Source organism: Tamandua tetradactyla, chromosome 8, assembly GCF_023851605.1.
Source record: "Tamandua tetradactyla isolate mTamTet1 chromosome 8, mTamTet1.pri, whole genome shotgun sequence".
Taxonomy (NCBI): Eukaryota; Metazoa; Chordata; class Mammalia; order Pilosa; family Myrmecophagidae; genus Tamandua; species Tamandua tetradactyla.
Window position 1 is genome coordinate 94,415,000 of NC_135334.1, and position 6,925 is coordinate 94,421,924.

Consider the following 6,925-nt stretch of genomic DNA (forward strand, 5'->3'; position numbering starts at 1 on the left):
CTGTGCAACAGGACTAGATACAAAAACTCAAAAATGGACAGCACAATAATACCTAAGTGTAATGTAACTAGGTTGGAACACTGAATGAAGCTGCACCTGAAATATGGTTTTTTGTTTGTTTGTTTGTGTGTTTGTATCTTTTGTTTTTGTTTTTTTTCTTTTTCCTTTTTTTATATATATATATATTATTAGTATTATTATTTTAATTCTCTTCTCTATATTAACATTCTATATCTTTTTCAGCTGTTTTGCTAGTTCTTTTCCTAAATCGATGCAAATGTACTAAGAAATGATGATCATACATCTATGTGATGATACTAAGAATTACTGAGTGCATTTGTAGAATGGAATGATTTCTAAATGTTGTGTTAATTTCTTTTCTTTTTTTTGATTAATAAAAAAATTAAAAAAAAAATAGAAATGGGGGGCTGGTGCATGGGTGGTTCAATGGTAGAATGCCCACTCTTCATGTGGGAGACCCGTGTTAGAGTCCCAGACTATGCACTCCGCCCCCACCCAAAAAAAAGGTAGAAATGGGATGATATATTCAATTATTTATTTGTCCTTCTCAAAAATATTTCTGCTTCTTGTGTAATTAACTTTTGATTTGTGTCTGCCTGTTCAATGTATATCTCATACCTCCAGATAGTAACAAAAATCTAACAAAAATTATTTTTAAAAAACCTCTAGTGGAATTGCTTAAGAAATTATTTAGGCAGATTTTTATGAAGCAAAAGAGTAAAGAGAAAAACCTCTCTGAACAGCAGGATTCAAAACCTTAGTTTTGTAATTATTGTAAACAAACCTGGACATTAGAAAGAAACCACCCCTGGAATTTCCCTAAAGACACAAAAGTTTGCAAGAGAATTGCCTCTGGGAAAAACAAAGACTTTTCCAATTGTTTTGGTCACAGCTTTTAGTAAAATAAATCTAATAATTGGTAAGAGTTCAAAAAGGGCATAGAAACTCTCAAAATTCCACAGACCTCACCTAAAACTTTCAACAAGCCAAGCTCTATTCTGCCACAAGGCCTAACTATGTAAAGCAGTTATGAGGGGAGGGCTAGGCCTACAAAGTTGGGGGAGGTGCAGTTTAGAATTCTTTTTTTGCTGGGCCTGGATATCGGAAGTGGTAAGCATAAATAATGCTACAGAATAGGCTGTTTGTTAATGTTATCTCTTTCTAATAATACATTTGCAATGCTAACTGTAGTAATCACATCATTTAAAAAATATAAATAGTTTTGGGATAGGAATAACTGAAGAAAAATCTAATTACAAAATTTCAGTAAGTAAAATGAAATAACTTTGAGAGATATGGAAGTGTTTTCCTGGATTTAGGCTTGGGAAAAATAAACAGTTACAGTATATATTTTCCAGAACTTGTTGGTCAATGTACTTTTTTGGGGGGGGGGCGGGGGTTGCATGGTCCGGGAATACAACCTGTGTCTCCCACATGAAAGGCGGGCATTCTAACCACTGAACTCCCTGTGCATCCTCCAATGTACTTTGTATTTTATTTTGCTTTATTTCTATTTATTTTCTTGTTAGGCCAGCCCTTACTTTCATGAGGAAACAAGATTGACCTGTTTCAGTCTGCAAACCACAATGCCATCATGTATGTAATGCTATTATCTTCACAGCAATAAAATGTAAAATAAAACAGAAATTAACTGAACTTAATTAATACGGGGCATTCCCACAGGAGAAAGGCAAGAGGACTTTAAATCAATCAGCTATTTGATTGTAGGCAATAAAAGAATTCATTTAGGCTGAGCCACCTCAATCCACTCCTCTGGCTCTCTTGTTCAAGGTATACCAGTTGGGAACCAAGAGAACTTGGCTGGTGGTCAGGGACTTTGATTTGGAGTCTACTGAGATAAGAAATCTAGGAAGTCCTGGAAGTCTTGGCAGACCGGAGAAGCTGGTATTCCCTATGCAACACCACGTGCATCAGTGTCACATATGGAAGTTGACAACATACTCCAGTATTAGTCGTCTGCACAAAAATGGCAAAAAGCTCAAGAGGGTGAAAGTTCAAGGCAACAAGGCAGCATACTGTGGGCCAATGGGGAGGCCCAGTAAGCCTGCCTGGATCTCAACCTTCAGCAGACCAGAGTCCTGGGCGAAGAACCTGATCGGGTGATCTCCACAAGTCTTCAGCTGTTTCATGACTGACACCCACTTGTCATCATACCTGAAGAGAGATAAATCAAGGTAGGAACTGCCACCGCAAGACTGGGCACTGGTGGGGAGCTGGCCCAGCAGCCGGTGTACTGGCTCCATGTGCCCTCTATATTTGGCATTTGTAATAGTGTCTTTGGACCAGCATTGGATCTGCCTTGCAAAATTGTTGTTGGAAGCTGAGCAGGGAAACTGGACTTCACTGTGCAGGGTAGCATTACGGAAGAGGTCACAAAAGTTCTCAGGGAGTTCCCAAAGCTCATCTGACATATGCTGAAACATAGCAATCACTTCTGTTGTGACCATATTGTATACCACAAAAAAAAAAAAAAAAAGAAGCCTGTGATGGGTTTGTGACCTGCAGCATCACTATATCCTCACTTATATAAGTGATAAACAGATGGCATTCATCCAGAAGCTGCATTTTTCACCTGTGTAGCTGACGAAGTTAGTCAAAATACTAGAAGAGGCACCTCTTGGCCATTGTGCTACCATCCTGTTCTGTCTGACGCCACAAGTATACACCAGCAGCTGAAGTTTCAGGGAATTGATGAAAGGATCCCTAAAGGGAATGGCCATGCCTGTCTGGTTGTCCCGCTGAGCCTCAGGAAAAACAGGTGACACTGTAAGCAGGTCATCCTCATAGCAAAAGTGGCCAATAGTTAGCACATCCATGAAAGTGCCTTCAGGAATCACCTGGAAGACGTGGCTGTTGTGCTGCTGCACCGACAAGATGGCCAGGATGTTCTCGTACAAGTACAGCCCTTGGTTGTGTGACAGAACCACTTTGTCACACTTGAAAGTACAAGTATCACATAAGCTGCCAGTGTGAAGGTCAATGATACGGAGGGAATAGTCCTCTAGAGGGCATCATGAGTTGGGAGTCCAGGACGCACTGTTTGGTTGCTCCTCATAGAAAGGAGGGTGAGGCTTGCCCGGAGGTAGGCAGCAGAGCCCACAGTGACACAGCAGGAGTCGTCAGTGAAGAGGCTGCGCTCCAGTTCAGGTGCTCATCATTTGCCACCACATTGATAATGTTCAGCAAGACAAAAAAAGCATTCAAAGAGCTGGCCCGGATGTTGACTGACCGCTGGTCATTGCCATTGGACAGGATCTCTCCCTGTATCCCTGGAGTAGGTCCTCTGCTGCCTGGCAGCCCTGGTATTCACAGATTTCCAGGGGAGGTCTGGTCTGAAGAAAAAGCAATAGAGTAGCACCCATCAGGTGAGAATTTGCGTAAGAAACAAGGAGGTTTCTCAACACTGATGGCTGTGAATTTGGGGAAGACATTCTGATGGAGCACATGGATGTGATGCCAATGGATACCTGCCTTGTCTGCACTGATCTGCTGGCGTTCCAAGTGATGAATGACATCTTGGTTTTGGATTCTTTGAGGTCTGATGGTGGAAACATGATGATCCATTGTCACATCCCTGTCGGATCTGGGCTCAAAGAGCGGGGGCAAGCGGGCCGGGCCTGCTCAGTGCGACCTTCCCCAGCTCCGCCCCGCCATGCGGGGGTCCCCGGCGGTTGCAGGCCACCTAAGTACTTTTAAAATTGTTTGTACTTTTAAGATATTATGAAAACAGAGAGATTTTTTTTCCTCCTCTAATAAAAAAGGAGGAAAATGATAAATTTTGAATTGTACAAATACAATTGTATTCTTTGTTATATCCTCTCTAAATTTATACACGCTTATTGATAAAACAAGTTTATTTGATAAAACCAGGTTAAGTTACATAAACTGAGCAGTGTGCCTGGTAATAATAACACATATAAAATATAATGAAATTTAAAATATGCTAATGCTTCAAACATATTCTATTTAAGAAATCAGTTCAGTAAGAATGTATTTTTAAAAATAAGCTTGATTACCTGGTGTGCAGGTTTGAAAGGATTATATACCCAAGAAAAGCTATATTTTAATACTGATCCAATCTTGTGGAGGTAGCTGTTTCTTTTAATCCGTATTCAGTACTGCAGGTTGGGAACTCAATTAGTTTATCTCCAGAGAGATATGACACACCCAATTGTGGGTATTAACCTTTGATTAGAGAGAGACGTGACTCTACCTATTCCAGGTGGGTCTTAAGTATTTCACTGGAATCCTTTAAAAGAGGACACGTTTTGGAAAAAATTTAGAGCCATGAGAACCACGAGAGCCCATGCAGCCAGACATCTTTGGAGATGAAGAAGGAAAATGTCCCTAGGGGAGCTTCAGGAAACAAAAGACTTGGAGAGGAAGCTAGCAGATACCATGTTCGCCATGTGCCTTGCCAGTTGAGAGAGAAACCCTGAACATCATCGGCCTTCCTGAACCAAGGTATCTTTCCCTGGATGCCTTAGATTGGACATTTCTATATCTTTGCTTTAATTTGGACATTTTCATGGCTTTAGAACTGTAAACTTGCAACTTAATAAGTTCCCCTTTGTGCTGGATTGAAATGATGTATGTACCTTAGAAAAGCCATGTTTTAATCCTAATCCCATTTTGTAAAGGCAGCCGTTTTTTCTAATCCTTATTAGTATTATATGTTTGAGACTGTAATCAGATCATCTCCCTGGAGATGTGATTTAATCAAGAGTGGTTGTTAAACTGGATTAGGTAGAGTCGTGTCCCCACCATTTGGGTGGGTCTTGATTAGTTTCTAAAGTCCTATAAAAGAGGAAACATTTCGGAGAATGAGAGATTCAGAGAAAGCAGAGCAGAATGAATAGCCACAAGAAGCAGAGTCCACCAGCCAACAACCTTTGGAGATGAAGAAGGAAGATGTCTCCTGGGGAGCTTCATGAAACAGGAAGCCAGGAGAAGAAGCTAGCAGATGATGCCATGTTCACCATGTGCCCTTCCAGATGAGAGAGAAACTCTGATTGTGTTCGCCATGTGCCTTCTCACTTGAGAGAGAAACCTTGAACTTCATCAACCTTCTTGAACCAAGGTATCTTTTACTGGATGCCTTAGATTGGACATTTCTATACACTTGTTTTAATTGGGATATTTTCTCGGCCTTGGAACTGTAAACTAGCATCTGATTAAATTCCCCTTTTTAAAAGCCATTCTGTTTCTGGTATATCATATTCTGGCAGCTAGCAAACTAGAACACCTGGATTTCAAGAAATCTAGCTTGGCCATTTGTTACCTCAGTATGTGGAACAATTTGAATTTGTATCAGCTTTGTTAATGTCAATCAGTATATTTTTGTTAGTAAATGCTGTCATAAATAAAGAAAACCTAATTCTTTTTTTAAGTTTTATTAATAAAACCAATCAACATACAATATGAACATTCTTTTTTATCACATAGTTATATACTCATCATCATGATCATGTCTTAGAACATTTACATCATTTCAGAAAAAGAAATAAAAAGAAAACAGAAAAAAATTTCATACATACCATACCCCTTACCCTTCCCTTTCATTGATCACTAGCATTTCAATCTACTAAATTTATTTTAACATTTGTTCCCCCTATTATTTATTTATTTTTAATCCATATATTTAACTCATCTGTCCATTAGGTAGATAAAAGAAGCATCAAACACAAGGTTAAGAAAACCTAATTCTTAGCTCCAAAAAGTTTATATTCTAGTTAGAATATGCTTGTACTAGGGCATAGTATAAGACAGTGGTAATAAAGGAATAAAAATGCTGGAAGAATTTAAAAAGCAGATAGATAAAGAATTACCTAAGAAGACCTATTGAAGAGATGGCATTTAAATAAGAAAATAGCATTTAAATAAATAGAGCTCTGAACTAGTTTTTTTAGAAGCCATAACTTAATTTCATAAGCTAACATATTCTTGGTATTATTTATTGAAGGTAGTGCTGAACTGTACTGCTTTTAAGCATATTGTAATCATCTGTGTGTTCCAAGCATAAAGTATTAGATCCTTGTCTGTGTTCCAAACCCAAGCATAAATTTCTTCTTTCTCCCACCATTTGATAATATATCTGTTTCTTCTCCTCTTCATGAATACTGTTATTGGAAAGAAGTTTGGAAATTCAAAAAAGCTGTGTGAATTTAGTATCGAATTTATTTCTGATTATGTGCAGTCTGATAAAAACTATAGGTGGGATGGATATGGAAAGTGGTAGAACGTTTAAAGGAAATTAATTTTGTTTGTTATAATTATTGTTGACTACAAACCCTGAATGGATACAGAAAGTGGTAGAGAGTTGGAGGAAGTGAATTTTGTTTGTTATAGTCATTGTTTGCTATAAACCCTGAATGACTACAGAGAGTTGTAAAAAAGGAGTTTATAAAAGTGGATTCTGTCTGCCATAGTCAATGGTCATCAAAATTTAATGTCTGTTTATCATATATTTAAAAAAAAAAGCTTTTGTGTCAAACTGGATGTTCACGCAAAACTAAAGTTTAGTTTTCTTCCTGTTAAAATAATGTGGATTGTAAGTCTGCTCTTCAAGTTTTTAAAAAGTTTTTCTTAATCATCTGAGTACTCTGTCTAGAAAACAAAGATTTACATCAGAATATATCTTTGTTAATATTTACATTGGCCTTATCAGTGAAGGGAAAAACTGTTACAAATAATTTGTTCTTTCACCTTGTAAAAGTAAAGTGCTAAAATTGTTTAGCATATTGCATTGGAGGTGCTTGGGAAGTATTACAATGATTAAAAGGAATTTTCTATCCTGTTGCTGGTTAATTTTGCGTAAGTAAAGTAATATTATTCATATATTTAGAGATTGTATAAAATTCCTAAAAATATGACCATGTTCTCA

General features: G+C 37.9%; 1 pseudogene; it reads right to left on the reverse strand.

The window, feature by feature from the left end:
- Positions 1 to 1,781: 1,781 nt before the first annotated feature.
- On the reverse strand, positions 1,782 to 3,696 carry LOC143645243 (DET1 homolog; annotated as a pseudogene).
- Positions 3,697 to 6,925: the final 3,229 nt, after the last annotated feature.